The sequence below is a fragment of the Hyperoodon ampullatus genome (genome assembly GCF_949752795.1).
Source record: "Hyperoodon ampullatus genome assembly, chromosome: 2".
Classification (NCBI taxonomy): domain Eukaryota; kingdom Metazoa; phylum Chordata; class Mammalia; order Artiodactyla; family Ziphiidae; genus Hyperoodon; species Hyperoodon ampullatus.
In genome coordinates, this window is record NC_136915.1 from 138,992,845 (window position 1) to 139,010,153 (window position 17,309).

Consider the following 17,309-nt stretch of genomic DNA (forward strand, 5'->3'; position numbering starts at 1 on the left):
CAAATGTCTCAGCATGCCTATAGCTGGTAGCTCACAGTCAATGCTACAGGGCTTCTTCGGGGAGTTGGAGGTGATGGGGCTGGGTGGGTCAGCCTGGGGAAGATGAATAAACTAGAGCATCTGTACGTAATGGACTTCCCTCCTGCCTGCCATGTGGAGTGCCCACACCTGAATTATCTCCACTCTGGACTTACTGACTCCCCCCCAGCTTTGCACATTTTTGCTTGTTTGTCATTCAGCTCCCATGTACTTGGTTGCTTGTTCATTGAAAAAGTTCCTGGAAAATATTTATTAGTCACGTATGCCCATTTACCACTTATTAAGCATCTACTATGTGCCAGGCACTGTTAAGCTGGAGATATGGAATTAAAAGTTACTGTTAAGCAAGTCCAGCCTTAAGACAAATCAGACAGTATGGGATGAGATGTGTTACGGTTAGAGGATAGTGGGTGTTCTAGTTAAAGTATTTAAAGCAAATATCCTTACTCAAAATGGGCTCAGGACTGTTAGGGAAGGCCTTCTGTTGGAGGTACCATCCATACTAAGTTGAAACCTGAGTCAGATTTAGCCAGGTACAAAGTGGAGCGATGAGAGTGGAAGAAAAAGTTTCAGACAGGAAACGGGAAGTGTGGAGGCATCAGGGTGAATAAACCGGCATGACTTAGGATTCAGAGGCTTTAGCATGGCTGGAGTGTGCAGTGCAAGGGGATTAGAGCTTATGGTTAGTTTTAAACATATGCAGGCGGCCAACAAGGAGCTGATAAATCAGTCTTTTGTTTAATTGATATATAATTGACATATTAGTTTCAGGTGTACAACATAGTGATTCAATGTCTATATACCTTACAAACTTATCACAACAATAAGTAAAGTTACCGTTTGTCACCATACAAAGTTAATGCAGTATTATTGACTGTATTCCCCATGGCATACATTGGATCCCTGTGACCTGTTCACTTTATAACTGGAAGTTTTATACCTCCTGATCTCCCCCATCCATTTTGCCCACCCTCCAACCCTGCCCTCCCTGCTGGCAACCACCAGTCTGTTCTCTGTATCCGTCTGGTTTTTTGTTTTTTAGATTCCACATATAAGTGAAATCACATGCTGTTGATATTTGTCTTTGTCTGACTTATTTCACTTACTGTGATACCCTCAAGGTCTATCCTTGTTGTCGCAGGTGGCAAGATTTCATTCATTTATGGCTCAGTAATATTCCATTGTGTGTGTGTGTGTGTGTGTGTGTGTGTGTGTGTACACACCACATCTTTATCCATTCATCATCTGTGGACACTTAGGCTGCTTCCATATTCCATATTTTGGCTATTATAAATGTTGCATTGAACGTAGGAGTGCATATATCTTTTTGAATTAGTGGGTTTTTTTCTTTGGATAAACACCCAGAAGTTGAATTGCTCAATTGTATGGTGATTCTATTTTTAATTTTTGAAGAACATCCATACTGTTTTCCATAGTGGCCGCACCAATTTACATTTCCACTAACAATGCACACGGGTTCCCTTTTCTCCACATCTTTGCCAGCATTTGTTATTTCTTGTCTTTTGGATAAGACCTATTCTGACAGGTTTGAGGTGATATCTCATTGTGGTTTTTTTTCTCTCTGTGCTTTGGTTAATAGCAACTTATAATACATGGTGGCTGTAAGAATTTATAACTCCAAAATCACAGCCTATCATTTTATATTATTTCATTTTGATCACAGCACTTACTAGCCACCTGATACATTCTTCTTCTTTTTTTTTTTTTTAATTGGAGTAGGTATAGTTGATTTACAATGTTGTGCTCATTTCTGCTGTACGGCAGTGACTCAGTTATACACATATATACATCCTTTTTTATATTCTTTTGCATTATGGCATATCCCAGGAGATTGGATATAGTTCCCTGTGCTATACAGTAGGACCTTGTTGTTTACCCATTCTAAAGGTAATAGTTTGCATCAACTAACCCCAGACTCTCAATCCATCCCTTTCCCCACCCCTGACCTTGGCAACCACAGGTCTGTGAGTCTGTTTCTGTTTTGTAGATAGGTTCATTTGTGCCATATTTTAGATTTCATATATACGTGATATCATATGGTATTTGTCTTTCTCTTTCTGACAGACTCCTCTTAGTATGATAATCTGTAGTTGCATCCATGTTGCTGCCAAATGGCATTATTTTGTTCATGTTTATGACTGAGTAGTATTCCATTGTATATATGTATCACATCTTTATCCATTCATCTGTCAATGGACATTTAGGTTGTTTCCATGTCTTGGCTATTGTGAATAGTGCTGCTATGAACATAGGGGTGCATGTATCTTTTTGAATTATAGTTTTGTCCAGATATATGCCCAGGAGTGGGATTGCTGGATCATATGGTAATTATATTTTTAGTTTTCCAAGGAAACTCCATACTGTTTTCCATAGTGACTGCACCAACTTACATTCCCAACAACAGTGTAGGAGGGTTCCCTTCTCTCCACACCCTCTCCAGCATTTGTTATTTGTAGACTTTTTAATGATGGCCATTCTGACCAGTGTGAGATGGTACCTCATTGTAGTTTTGATTTCTCATTGTGATTTTGATTTGCATTTTCCTGATGATGAGTGATGTTGAGCATCTCTACATTTGACTGTTGGCTATCAGTACGACTTCTTTGGAAAAATGTCTATTCAGGTCCTCTTTTTTTTTTTTTTGCAGTACGCGGGCCTCTCACTGTTGTGGCCTCTCCCATTGCGGAGCGCAGGCTCCGGACGCGCAGGCTCAGCGGCCATGGCTCACGGGCCTAGCCGCTCCACGGCACGTGGGATCTTTCCAGACCAGGGCACGAACCCATATCCCCTGCATCGGCAGGCGGACTCTTAACCACTGCGCCACCAGGGAAGCCCTGTTTGGGGTTTTTTGATAATGAGTTACATGAGTTCTTTATATATTTTGGATCTTAACCCCTTACTAGATTTGCAAATATCCTCTCCCATTCAGTAGATTGCCTTTTTGTTTCATTGATGGTTTCCATCGCTGTGCACAAGCTTTTTAGTTTGATGTAGTCCCATTTGTTTATTTTTGGTTTCATTGCCCTTGCCTGTGGAGTCAGATCCAAAAAAATATTGCTAAGACTGTTGTCAGGGAAGTTACTGCCTATGTTTTCTTCTGGGAGTTCTGTGGTTTTCAGGTCTTATGTTCAAGTCTTTAATCCATTTTGAGTTGATTTTTGTAGATGGTGTAAGCTAGTGGTCCAGTTTCATTCTTTTGCATGTAGCTGTCTAGTTTTCCCATCACCATTTGTTGATGAGACTGTCTTTTCTGCATTGTATATTCTTGTCTCCTTTGTCATAGATTAATTGACCATATAAATATGGATTTCTTTCTGGGCTCTCTGTTCTGTTGATCTGTGTCTGTTTTTGTGCTATTACCGTACAATTTTGATTACTGTAGACTTGTAGTGTAGTTTAAAATCAGGGAGTGTTATACCTTCAGCTTTGTTCTTCTTTCTCATAATCAGTTTGGCTATTCAGGATCCTTTGCAACTCTGTACAAATTTTAGGATTATTCTAGTTTTATGAAAAATGTCATGGGTATTTTGATAAGGATTGCATTAAATCTGTAGATTTCTTTGGGTAGTATGGACTTTGTTTTTGAATTTTCTTTCTTTCTTTATACAGCAGGTTCTTATTAGTTATCCATTTAATACATATTAGTATATACATGTCAGTCCCAATCTCCCAATTCATCACACCCCCACCCCCACCCCCACTTTCCCCCCTTGGTGTCCAGTATGGACATTTTAACAGTACTAAGTCTTCCAATCTATGAGCATGGTGTATTTTTTCATGCTTCTGTCATCTTTAATTTCTTTCATCAATACCTTGTAGTTTTCCAAGTACAAGTTTTTTACCTTCTTGGTTAGATTTTTTTCTAGGTAGTTTATTCTTTTTGATGCTATTGTAAATGGATTGTTTTCTTAATTTCTCTTTCTAATAGTTCATTATTAATGTATATAAACACAACAGATTTTTGTTAACTTTGTATCCTGCAACATTACTAAATTTATTTATTAGTTCTGACAGTTTTTCGGTGGAGTCTTTAGGGTTTTCTCCATAAAGTATCATGTCATCTGCAAATAGTCAGTTTTACTTCCTCCTTTCCAATTTGGTTATCTTTTATTTCTTTTTCTTGCCTAGTTGCTGTGGCTAGGATTTCCAATACTATGTTGAATAAAAGTGGCAGAAGTGTGCATCCTTGTCTTGTTCCTGATTTTAGAGGAAATGCTTTCAGCTTTTCACCACTGAATATGATGTTAGCTGTGGGTTTATCGTATATGCCTTTGTTATGTTGAGATACGTTCCCTCTATACCCACTTTGTCAACCCATCCTTGCATCCCTGGAATAAATTCTACTTGATTATAGTGTATGGTCCTTTTAATGTATTGTTGGATTCAGTTTGCTAATAATTTGTCAAGGATTTTTGCATCTGTGTTTATCAGGCATAGTAGCCTGTACATTTCTTTTTTTGTGGTGTTTCAGTATCAGGGTTATGCTGGCCTCATAAAATGAGTTTGGAAGTGTTTCCGCCTCTTCAGTTTTTTGAAATATGTTTGAGAAGGATAGGTATTAAATCTTCTTTAAGTATTTCGTAGAATTTATCATGAAGCTCTCTGGTCCTGGTCTTTTGTTTTGGGGGAGCTTTTTGATTACTGATTCAATCACATTACTAGTAATTGATCTATTCACATTTTCTGTTTCTTCATGATTCAGTTTTAGAAGATTGTGTGTTTCTAGGAATTTATGTATTTCTTCTAGGTTATCTGACTTGTTGGTGTATAATTGTTTGTAGTAGTCTCTTATGATACTTTGTATTTCTATAGTGTCAGTTATAGCTTCTCTTTCATTTCTGATTTTATTTGGGCCCCTTCTCTTTTTTTCTTGAGTCTGACTAAAGGTTTGTTAATTTTGTTTATCTTTTCACAGAACCAGCTCTTAGTTTCATTGATCTTTTTTTTTTGTCTCCATTTCATTTATTCAGTATTTCTCATCTGACTTCTATTATTTCCTTCCTTCTTTGTTGGAAGTTTTTTCCTTTCAGCATATTTGAACATATCATGCCATCTCCTTCTGGACCACAAAGTTTCTGATGAAAAATCAGCTGATATTCTTATGGGGATTCCCTTGTCTGTAATTAGTTGTTTTTCTCTTGCTGCTTAAGATTCCCTCTTTACCTTTGACTTTTAACATATTAATTATAATGTGTCTTGGTATGAATCTCCTTGGGTTCATTTTGTTTGGGACTCTTGGTTCTTGCTGGACCTGAATGTCTGTTTCCTTCACCACGTTAGGGACATTTTTAGCCATTATTTCTTCAGATAAGTTTTCTGCCCCTTTCTTTCTCTGTCCTCCTTCTGGGACCCCTATAATGTGGATGTTAGTGCCCCTTTCTCTCTCTTCTTCTGCGACCCCTTAACACCGATGATAGTACACTTGATGTTGTCCCACAGTTCCCTTAAACTGTCCTCATATTTTAAAAATATTTTTTCTCTTTGCTGTTCTGTTGGGGTGATTTCTACTGCCTTGTCTGCCAGGTCACTGATCTGTTCTTTTCTACCATCTAGTCTGCTGTTGATTCCCTCTAGTGTATTTTTCAGTTCAATTATTATAATCTTCAGCTGTGTGAGTTCTGTTTAGAACTTTCTTATATTCTGTCTCTTTCTTGAGTTTCTCACTGTGTTCGTTCATTCATCTCCCAAGTTTGGTGAGCATCTTTAGGACTATGACTTTGAATTCTTTATCAGATAAATCACTTACATCTGTTTCATTAAATATTTTTTCTGGGGTTTTATCTTCTTCCTTCATTTGGAACATGTTCCTCTGCTTCCTCATTTTGCTTGACTCTCCGTGTTTGTTTCTGTGTATTATGCAAAACAGTTACTGCCCCGTCTTGAAGGAGTGGCCCTGTGTGGGAGATGAACTGTATTTTTAACTTTTTCCTAGTTCTTGGTCGTCTTATAAACTGTTTGTTTCACTCCCATGGAGTCTAGAAATGCAGTCCCACCCCCATCTGCCTGAGCCTGGTGCTCAAGGAGTGTCCCCTGTGTGGGCTACATGCGATTGTTGCCTCAGGTCGTGTCCCGCGAGTGGCATGAGATGGGGTAGGCGTGGCTGCTCGTTGTCCATGTTTGTCAGTGCTGCACACAGGCAGTGCAGGGCCGTGGGGTAGGGGGTACTCACCCACCACCACTGTTAGCAACTTAGAGTGAGAGTGCAAAAAAGTGGCACCCACCAGTGCCATCAAGGTAGAGGGAATTTGTAAAAATGGCATCTGCCAGCATTCTGTCCCCAGAGAGAGTCCCAGCCAACTTCTGCCCCTCTGGTAGATGCTTTAAGATTAGCAAGTGAATCTCCTTCACATATGATCTGGGCTCTTTACAGACTGCTACTTGTTGCTTAGGAAAGAGATGTGGGCAGGAAATATAAATTTTTGTGATGATAATGTTAAAGCCATAATTAGTGAATATATTTATCCAAAGCTTTATGTAGAGTGAAAGAGAACTTGTGGGTGAATCCAGGGATTTGTTGAAGAGCTCTTTGAATATGGAAAAATAGATAAGGACCAGGTCAGTAATAGAAGTAAGTGTTAAAGTGATAGAAACCACCAGTAAGGAAAAGAACATTTCAAGGAGGGTGTGCTTATGCATTCGTGACAAGAAACACTAAAGTGCCATTGAATTGGTAACTGAGAGCTGTTGGTGACCTTGGCAAGAGTCATTTCAGTGGTGTCCTGAGACTCAGAGGGAGATTGCAGTACATTAAGGAGTGAGTGGGAGATTTTAAAGTAGAGATAATTTTTTGGAAGGTTTGCCAGTGAAGGAAAAGAAGAGGGTGGGAGCTAGAAGGGACCGTAGATGCAAAGGAGGGATGATGATGATGACGATGATGATTTTAATAATTAAAGCAGTTTGAGCACAATTACATGCAAAGGGGAAGATGTGGAAGGTACAAGGGGAGGCTGCAGTTTGAGAGGGTGGAAGCTAATGGCTTGGTGGTGACTCATGAACTGATGTGTGCTTGGCTGTTTTGTGTATAGGGGTAGCAATACTGCAGAGAAGCATCCGACTTTATGCCCCCTTCTATTCGTCAGACATCCTCATTGCCTCCCCTCTGGGCTTGAGGACCATCATTGGTGGAGAAGGAGAGAAGAAGAGAGATTTTGACTTTCTGTCTTCTATTGAGCTTCTCGTCATTGATCAAGCTGACATTTACCTGATGCAGAACTGGGAGCATGTCTTGGTAATGCTGGTCATTAACATTTAGAGACAAGAAGCTCAGTGGTTTGAGTCTGAAATGGTTATTAAAGTCCAGATTAAAACTCAGCTTGGAAATGGAAATATTCCACATTTTCCAATTTGAAAACGGGAAATGTTGTCCCCTCTTCTACCCACAAGTTGGTCAGTAAAGTATCCAGAAAGATAAAAATTCTTGTCAACATTTTCAAATCTCCAGAAAAGATTTCTTCCCCTTAAAAGTTGCTTCTAGTAATAGACCAGTTTAGTGTGGTTGGTTGGTTGGTTGGTTGGTTGGTTGGTTGATTGAAATCCCTCCTCACCAGGAATGTTTTTATCTAAAATAGTTCCTCCTATTTATGCTCGTTCTCTTTTGTTTGGTCTTCAGTGGAGATGGAAAACATTGCTCATGATTTCTTAATTTGTGATGTTTTACAGAGAAACGTAAGATGTTTTTGTCCCCCTACTGTAATTTGTACTATGATTTTTTTTCTCCCTCTCAACATACTCTGCAATGTTTTGGGGTTTAGGATTGTGCTTTGGAACAATCCTCATCACAGAACTATAGGTTTATTTTTATAAGGCATGTGAGAATTTACCTTTTCTACAACCCCAGGACTTGGAGTAAGTTTGGGACAGATAAAGGGGAGTACTTATTTATAAAGTAGGGAATAAACTTATAGTACTTGTGACCCTTCAATATACATTACAAGGTAAAAATATGATTAAAATAGGAAAGGCACGTCGATGGTTGAGTCATCTTTATTTTGAGCAAAAGGCACATGTAGTCACTCAGGGAATTTTCTAACGTTTTGGGAACCAAGTCATGGAAGGACAGCAGCTCTGTTTTCCATGTCATTTCCCTTCTTGTCCAAGTCTGGAACTGAGTGGCTTATAGAGTGACCAGAGTGGCATTTCAGAATTTCCTTTAAAAGAAATATTCTGTATAGGTAGCATCTTGATCCTTTTTGAAAGATCCACAAGGTGGCCAGTTTGAGCTTTTCTTCTTGTTCGCTTGACTATGGGCAAGTCACTCACCCATCTGAGCCTGTTTTCTTGTTGTAATTTGGGAGATGATAGTATCTACTTCATGGGGTTAAATAAGATGATGGGCTTATAGAAAGGTTAGCAACGCCCAACAGGTTAAGTGTTCAATAAGTATTAATGGAGTATTATTTCTGCTCAAAGCATTTGATGAACCACATGAACCTACTGCCCTTGGACTCACATGGGGTGGACTTTTCTCGAGTGCGCATGTGGAACCCCAATAATTGGTCCAAGTACTATCGTCAGACGCTGCTGTTTGGGGTCCTGCAGGATGCCCAGATCAACTCTGTGTTCAACAAGTACTGCGTCAATGTGCAAGGCCAGGTGGGTTCTCTCCTTCTTTCTCTGAATTTTCATGAAGTATTGTGTATTGTTTGGGTCATGAGGCAGAAGGAGAGGACAGCATTTGGTCAACAATGGGGATAGCTCACTTCCTAATGTTCTCACTGACTCCTGGCAGGTGGCTGTGAGGAATGTCCCGATGACAGGCTGCATCAGTCATGTCCTGGTGCAGCTCCCACATGTCTTCCAGAGGATGGAACCTGAAAACCTAGCTTCAGTGATTGATGCCAGGTACCCTCCCCTGTCCCATTGGATCCCTGGGGGGTCACAGAGAGGGATTTTACTTGGGCGTTCAAATTTAGAATTGTATTCCGTGTTGGCTTTCTTAGTTACCATTTACGAAATGAAATGAGATAATTGAATCCAATCATGCCACTGACAGAGGAGGACACTGAAGGCCAGAGAAATGGTGTGTTGTCCTAGTTCCAATAGTGTCAGGGTTAGTAAATCAAGGGTACTTTCCCCTAGACTGTGGCATTTTAAAATTACATTAATTTTTTAATGCCTCATGTCAACAACTTAATTCTAAGCCCTTCAGGGCAACAACTGTTTTTCTAATTCTCTATGTAATTTCCCCCTGTCTTCTCATTGTGTTTAGTCAGGGGACCCATGGTAGCAGAATGGTGCTTAACACATGGTAGGTGTTCAGTAATTATTTGTTGACTGACTGATTGACAACTGAATGAATGAATGATACAGTTACGTACTTCCTAGAATAATTCTCTGGGATATACAAGCATCACATCTATTCTTTATGATGAATAGTGTTGGCACTTACTTTTTGATGTGCTTAACAAGTTTTATCCCTATATAATCTCTTTGCAATGAGGTAGGCCAAATTGGCCTCTTAGGGGAGGTAGAAGGCGATTGTGACTTGCCCAGGGTCATGCAGTTGGCAGTGACACTATGGCTCACCTCTAGACCACTGACTCTGCCCTTTGCCTTTCCAAATCAGGTTTAACTTTTTCGTCAACAAGATTTTGCCTCAGTATCGTGATGCAGTCATGTCTCACACGCTTATCTATGTCCCCTCCTACTTTGACTTTGTGCGTCTCCGAAATTACTTCAAGAAGGAGGAACTGAACTTCACTCATATCTGCGAGTACACCCAGAAGTCTGGTGTCTCCAGGGCCAGACACTTCTTCCTTCAAGGAGAGAAGCAGTTCCTGCTCCTCACAGAGCACTTCCATTTCTACAAAAGGTAAAGTAGGGCCAGGTTTCAAGTGTCCTCTCTGGAGGGTCTGCTTCCAAGTGCATGGTGGGCTTTGCTGTGTTATAAGGTCCTCCCTTGCTTCACCTCCTGCAGACAAGCCAGAGTTTGGGGGGCTGGACAGACTTTTCTTGATTGGTTGGTTGGATTTCTTTCAAAATGGGCATTGTTGGAAAAGGTGGTAGAAACGAATGAGTGACTACAGCATAACCTGTATATAGATCTGGAGTGGGTCCATACTTAGGGTACCTCCTGTAGCTGTGGGTATACCCCTCAAGAAGGATATTACAGAGTTGAGCAGCTCTCAACTGAATACAGGAAAGGGAGGAACCTGTCGTAGAAGCACAGATGAAACACTGGGGACTGTGTGGTCTGTGGAGATGGAAGTTGAGTACAGGGTCAGTGTTCAGAAAGCTCTCATTTGTCCTGAGGCAGTGCACACACACTTCTGCACCAAGGAGAACCAGGACTAAGGGGCTCCTTGAAGTTTAGGAGAAGCAAAAGGTGAGGGGCTTAGAGGTGAGTATTTAAGGGCTTCAGGGTTTGCTTCTTGCTGGCATCATTATTTGCTTTGTTCCAGTGAGTTGTTGTTTTCATTCATGTTGGAAATGGTATTTTGGGGGAGTTTGCACTCAGCAGGTCTAAAGAGCCCTTAGTTTTCCAAAAGCTTGATACATCAAAGCAAGTCCTTTAAATGAAGTGGATGGATTGGAAAACTTCCCAGCGTGATTGTCTGTGAACTAAGCTGGGATGAAGACTGCTCTCAAGTAGCAGCTTTTCAAGGAGAGGGCATGATGTCAAAGGAGCCCTTTCTCTTAAGTAGGCAGGACAGTCTTCTGTCTTACACTGTTCATTTATTGACCAAACTGTTTTGTCCCCAAAGTCACTATAAAGACAAACCGAACACGTGCCATTAGCTTTGTACCCTGGACCAGGTTAGTGGGTGTTTAAGTTGAATGGAGATAATCTGCAACTGCCAATTATCTCAAGGTTCCCAGCTATAGATTTTTTTTGCTTGAGAGGTCACCAAGGTGATGATGGGTATTTTGATCTGCAGTGTCTTTGTGATTTGATTTTTTCATTTGACCTTGGGAAAAGTACATGTATTTTACACTTTAGTATCCAGCTTTAAAATTCTGTATTTATATTCTCTATGGAAGTAGGCCGTGTTAGACATATTGCAGTTCATTTGTGAGCTAGCAAAAAACTTTCATCCTGAGGATTTGTTTTCTTTGGGGAGATGAAACCAGTAGAATCTTAGGATGGGATGGGCATTTGGTCATGATGGCCCTCCTGAGGGGAGGACAGTTCACAGTTCTTTCTCTGAGCATTATCAGTGGGTTAGCACAGGAAGGATTCTTAAGCAGGGGGCAATCAGAAACTCTGGAGGTAGGATTTCTGGAGGTGGGAAACGCTAGTGGGGTGTTTCTGAGTGCTCCCTGCCTCAGGGAGAACCCCAGTTATAGAAGTAACAGACCTCGTCTTTATAGACTGTATGCAGGAGCCAGCCTTGCAAGTCAGTTGTGGTTGCCTCATTTATCTTTAACAGTTGTCAGGTAACATAGACATCGGGAATGTCCTTAGTTTTAGGTCCTGTCACAGTGTTACGCCATATTTGTAGGGGTCACCGAAGACCCAAAGCACATACAGGAGAGGAGGAAGGCAGGGGAAGAGGTGCAGAAGGTCATGGGAATTGTTACTAACTGCCCCTCTGAAGAGGTTCTGGTCACGTGCTCTTATTTCCAGGAGATGCCTAGTCTCTACTGTGCACGAATTGGTACTAAGAGAGATTTTCTTGGGTTTTAAATATAATACCTATTGGAATTGGTTTTGTTGTTTTATTTTGCTTTAAAAATACTCTCATTATAAGAGTATTACACAATTATTGTAGAGAACCTAGAAAATCTAGGTTAAAAAAATGGGATCACCTATCATCTTACTGATATAAATACCCATTTTGGTGTATTTCTTTCCTGTCTCTTTGATGTAAAAAACATGTGCACGTGCACACACACACAGACACAGGCATTTTAAAAAGGACACCAACATTGGGATCACAGTGTACGCATTTGGATTTTTTTTCTTTTATCTTGAATGTTTCATGTGCTTATTGAAAAAAAGCTTAAATAAGTTAGCATTTTGGTATATACTTGTATGTTATGGATGTATTTTTAAGTTAATATATATATATAGTTCTACTATATCCTGCCCCCGCTCCAACTTTTTATTTGGGAAGATTTCATTTCAAAAGACATTGTAAGACTATCCCAGTGAACATCTCTAACTCCTTCCACTTAGGCTTCACCAGCTGTTAGCATTTTGCCACATTCTCATGCACCCACATTCTCTGTCTCTCCTTCTCTCTTTCCACTCACATCTCTTATTTTTTCTTCTTGAACCATTTGAGAGTAGATTATGGGAGGCTTCATGACACTTAACTCCTAAATCTTTCAGCCTGTAGAGCTTAAAAACAACATTCTTTTATCTAACCACAACACCATTAACATACCACTTGACATTACTGCAGTAATACCATCTAATATTTAGTCTGTATGCAAATTTTCCTAGTTGTTCCCAAAATGACTATTACAGCTGTTTCTCACCACCCCCCCACCCCAATCCAGGATTTAGTTAAGAATCCTACATTGCACTTGCGTGACATGTTTCTTTAGTCTATTTTAGCAGTTCTCAAGCAGGAGCAGTTTTGCTCCCCAAGGGACATTTGGAAATATCTGGAGACATTTTTGGTTGGTACAGTTGGAGGGTTATTCTAGTGGTCTAGTGGTTCAAGCGGGTCAAGGCCTGGGTGCTGCTAGACGTCCTACAGTGCACAGGACAGCCCTTACAACAAAGAATTACCTGGCTTAAAATGGCAGTAGTGCCAGGGTTAAGAAACGCTGATCTAGAATAATTCTCTTCCTTTGTTTCTTGCTGTGATACTGATATTTTTTGAAGAGTCCAGTCCAGTTTCCTGTAGAATGTCCCACATCTGGATTTGGCTGTTTTCTTATTATTTAGATCAGTGTTCCCAAACTTTGCTACATATTAGAATCCCCTTGGGGAGCTTTTAAAAATCTGAATGCCCTGATCATACCCCAGTATCAATTAAATCATGGTGTTTGGGGATGGGGACCAATTACAGGTATTTTTAAAAAACAAATAGGTGATTGAGTGAGCATCAGAGTTCGGGGACCAAAGATTTAAACATTATTTTAGTAAGAATTCTACATAGAGGATATTGTGTACTTCCCCCTGCATCTCCTCAAGAGGCCCAGGGTGTCAGTTTGTCCCATTTTTGGTGATACTAAATGTAATCACTTGGTCAAGGTGTAGGTCTGCTAAATCTTTACATTGTAAAAATACCTTTTCTGTGTAATTATAAGTAACCTTTAAGGTGTGTATAGCATCCTTTTTAATGGTTGCATAGTGTTACATTGTATGGGTATATAATTAACCCAGTTTCCTTTTAATGGGCATATTGATTTGTTGTTTTCTGTTATTATATACAATAATGCCAAGAGCATCCATATGCATAGTTGATAGCATAGTTGCCTAGGCATTTCCTTAGGATAAATTTGGAAAGGAAAACTTATTTGTTCAAAAGCTGTACCCAGTTTAAAATTTGCTGTGTGTTGCCACTCCCATCTTCTCCCCTCCCCGGTGAAATACACACACAATAATTTATACTCCATTAGCCTGTTTCTGTAAATTCTGTAAATATTTCTGTAAATTCTCCTTTTTTCCAGTGACTTGATAGTCAAAATGATACCTCATGGTTTTAATGTCTTTTTCTTGCTTTTCTGTGTTTTTTGTAATTGTCAGTTGAATGTAGTGCCTGAGTAAGTAGTTGGCCTGGACGCCTCTTCTGTCAGGCCACTAGCGTGGCAGTTGTGAATCTAGTGAGGATTTGGTTGTTACCGTCGTTGCCTTCTATTTACCACAAACTGCCAGTTCCTCCAGCAGACAGTGGCCCACTGTGGGGCCCAGTGCTGGAGGGCCTTGTCTCAGTGTCCTGCTCCCCTCTCAGCTTTCACCGTGCCCTGCACCCCTGTGCCGAGGGAGAGCCTCTCCCACGCTCCGGCCCCTCCCCCAGCAGCAGGCTGCTCCTGCTCGCTCCTCCCCTAAGGCTTGATGTGGGGCAGTTGTCCTCCTCCTGGTCCAGCTCAGATGCAGGCAGGTTCTGTCCGTCCTGGGCTTTGGAGCTGGCGCTTTCTCAGGGCTCCTGCACCACCCTCCATGGTGGCCAGCCTCTGCCTTGTTCTACGAGGGGTCTTGGTGGGAAAGAGTTCCCTGCTTCTCTGCAGTGGTGGCAAACATCTGCTTACATCAGTGCAGGATCTTGGGCTGAACAGGCTTCATGCCCTTTCCCCTTTGCCCAGACTGCTCTTTTTACTGGATGTAAGTCCTGTGGTGGGGAGGGATGGGGTGAGGGGTTAATGCTCCTCCCTTAGGGCACACAGTTTTGCTGCTTCTGACTCCCCCCTGGCAGTTGACCTTTGCCCCTCTCACTGGCTTCAGGCTTTAGCTTCATATACAACATGGCTCTGAGAAGAGAGTGAGTTTTCATGTCTGCACCACCATCGGGGTCTCTCAGGTCTTCTGCCTTGCGTCCAGTCTTTCCAGGGCTCCCAGTGGAGACCTTTGGAAAAGCCCTCATGACTGTGAAGTAAAGGAGTGTCCGGGAATCCCAGGGATTCTGAACTGTCATGCAAGCCCATAATTGCCCTTTAAGAACTTGTTAAAAGTGTAGCTTTTTTCTTCCTACCCACTTTCTTAGCAGCTGCCCTCTTCCCCACTGTGCTCTGCCAAAGGTGAAGTGGTTCATATGTCCTGTCTTTCTTCAGACCATCTTGTCACTCTTTGGAATTCAGTCAGTGATGGGCTGAAGCTGGCTCATACCAGCTCTTAAGGTATGGTTGCACATCTCTTCCCAGTTCCAAGTTCAGCAACATGACACTGGTAGCTTGAAATGGAGTATTTACACCACAGAAATTGGCAAATGCTTCAAATCAGCACCTATCCTCCCCCACTGAGAATCAGTTGTTAAACACACACCAGGGCACCGTTGAATCAGTTCACTTGGTTGCCCTGTGACATCAGCTGTCTAGGCTCAGGAAAAGGAACACTGTTGTAGATTATCTTTTTCTTGTTAGCATGGGAGCAGTATTCTCTTGAGTTTTCTACATACTAAGCAGAAATGGAACTCTGTGTTTGTTTTGATAACTACTGAGGCAGAACTGTGTTTTTTCAACATCATTAGCCATTAAAGTTCCTTTATGGAAAGAGGATGTGGAAAGCTGATCCAAGTAATGGACTGCAGTTATATTTTGGGAGAGGAGGGTCTCCAGAGAGATCAGGATGAGCCAAGGGATAAAAAGACAAGGAAAACTTACCGTCCATGAACAAAATAAAATTCCCGAGGGAGTCTGACATCAGCCCTGTATGAGAGTCTTAACAGGAAAAATCAGAAACTTGTCAACGTATAAAATCTTTGGTCATGGAGCCCAAGAGGGAATGATTGATCTCAACCCGAACCGTAAGGCGCGTCCCTAGGGTCTGCACCCCCCCCACACACACACCATGCAGCCCTGTGCAGCAGGGAAAGAAGCGAGGAAGCTGTTGAAATTAATTGCCTTCCCATAATGCCTAATGGGTCCTCGGGCAGGATTTTGTAAATGGGTGAACTTGGGACATCTGCCATGGAGTTAACATGTCTACAGAATGACAAGAAAAGACTAATGGGAGTGCATTTACAGTTTATGCTGTTTATTTTATGTACTGGGTCTGGTCTGACCTCATCTCCATTACAGAACACTGTTTTGCCTGATTATAATTAGGATAACGTTAAATTGGAAATGCCTGCTTTTCAAATTTTCTGTGACAGATTTCTAATCCTTGTCTACTATTCTTCCCCACCCTACCTCAGTCTGCTCAGATTAGGCTCAAGAAGTGCAAATTCATTTTATCATTATCTTAAGCCAAACATTAGGAATTCAAATACACTGTCACAAAAAATGAGCCCCTCCAGCTCAAATTAGAGTAACTTTTGGTCTGTGTGTTATTTGTGCCATGGTCTTTCTCCTTGCATGAAACAGCGAGAGTGACTATGTCCCTGTAAAACTCTTCGGTGGCTTTTCCATAGAATTTCTCATGTAGACATAGCCTCTCTTTCTCCTTCTAACAGATACACAATAAAAGGCATCAGGAACCTAATTTTCTATGAACTGCCAACATATCCCCACTTCTACAGTGAAGTCTGTAACATGCTGCAAGCCACCACCAGAGGAGAGGAAGCTGCCTGGACCTGCACTGTCCCCTACTCCAAGTACGATGCCCAGAGGCTGTCTGCTGTGGTCGGGGTGGAGCGGGCTGCACAGATGCTGCAGTCCAAGAAGAACGTCCACCTCTTCATTACTGGAGAGAGATGAGAATTGGTTGGACAGGAAATGGTGTTTGGTGTGATATGTCATGCTTGATTCTGTGTCTCTTGGACCTGATTCTGATCACTTACACAAAGAAGGGCTGCAACAAGGAAGGAGCACCAGGCAGGTTCTTAGCAGATACTTCTTTCTTTTCAGACCATATATACCTGAAAAGTTCCGTGTAAACCAGATTTTGGTAAAACCCATCTTTCAGAGGTCAGGGGAGAGCTCATGGAACTCTGAGAAGTTGATAGAAGGAATCTTCTACTTGTGAATTTTTTTGTACGCCATAAATTCTTTTGTTGTGATTTCACCTCTAATTTATTACACTGGGTAAATTCTTTCAGATTTGCCTGTTTCTATTTGACACCTTCTTAAAGTGAGGCATGCATTTCTTTGCTTGTGAGAACTGGTTATGAGAAATTGGAATACTTCTTGCTGTTGAATATCATCTTAGTTTTGGATCGCAAAGGTTTTGCAAAACTGTTATTTTTCCCCAGCCAAACTTTTTTAAACCTTAAATATTCTATTTTAATTCAACCTAGAAGAGCACATTCGTTCACTGATCTTTTTTTAACTCCTAAATGTTTTAATGAAAATATATACTTAAAAATCACATTATATAAAATAACATTAATTTCTACCTTATTTCAAGAAATAATTTTATGAAATTCTTGATGTCGCAAATTCATCGTCAACATCACTGTCTTCATTGCTATAGTCATTTTTTAAGTCATATAACATAAAAAGGAAAAGAAGTTACACTTTTAAAAACATTTTTAGGGAGTTCCCTGGCGGTCCAGTGGTTTGGGCTCGGCGCTTTCACTGCCGAGGCCCAGTTTCAGTTCCTGGTCAGGGAACACAGATCCTGCAAGCTGCACAGCGTGGCAAAAAAAAAAAAAAAAAAAAAATTGAACTATTCTCGGACAGAAAAATTACCAATTCAGAACCTGAATCATCTGAAAATAAATTGCCAAGTTGCTGGGCCTGTCACTCCTAAAAATCAC

At 41.0% G+C, this 17,309-nt stretch overlaps 1 pseudogene across 1 annotated transcript in view; it reads left to right on the plus strand.

Moving 5' to 3' along the window:
- The window catches only part of LOC307047965 (U3 small nucleolar RNA-associated protein 25 homolog), a 28,125-nt pseudogene extending 11,515 nt beyond the window's left edge, over window positions 1–16,610 (plus strand). Inside the window, exons 8-12 of the transcript in view lie at window positions 7,086–7,288; window positions 8,470–8,652; window positions 8,789–8,901; window positions 9,626–9,871; window positions 16,065–16,610. The product of the transcript in view is annotated as a U3 small nucleolar RNA-associated protein 25 homolog (transcript). The remainder of the gene's footprint in view (window positions 1–7,085; window positions 7,289–8,469; window positions 8,653–8,788; window positions 8,902–9,625; window positions 9,872–16,064) is intronic.
- Window positions 16,611–17,309: the final 699 nt, after the last annotated feature.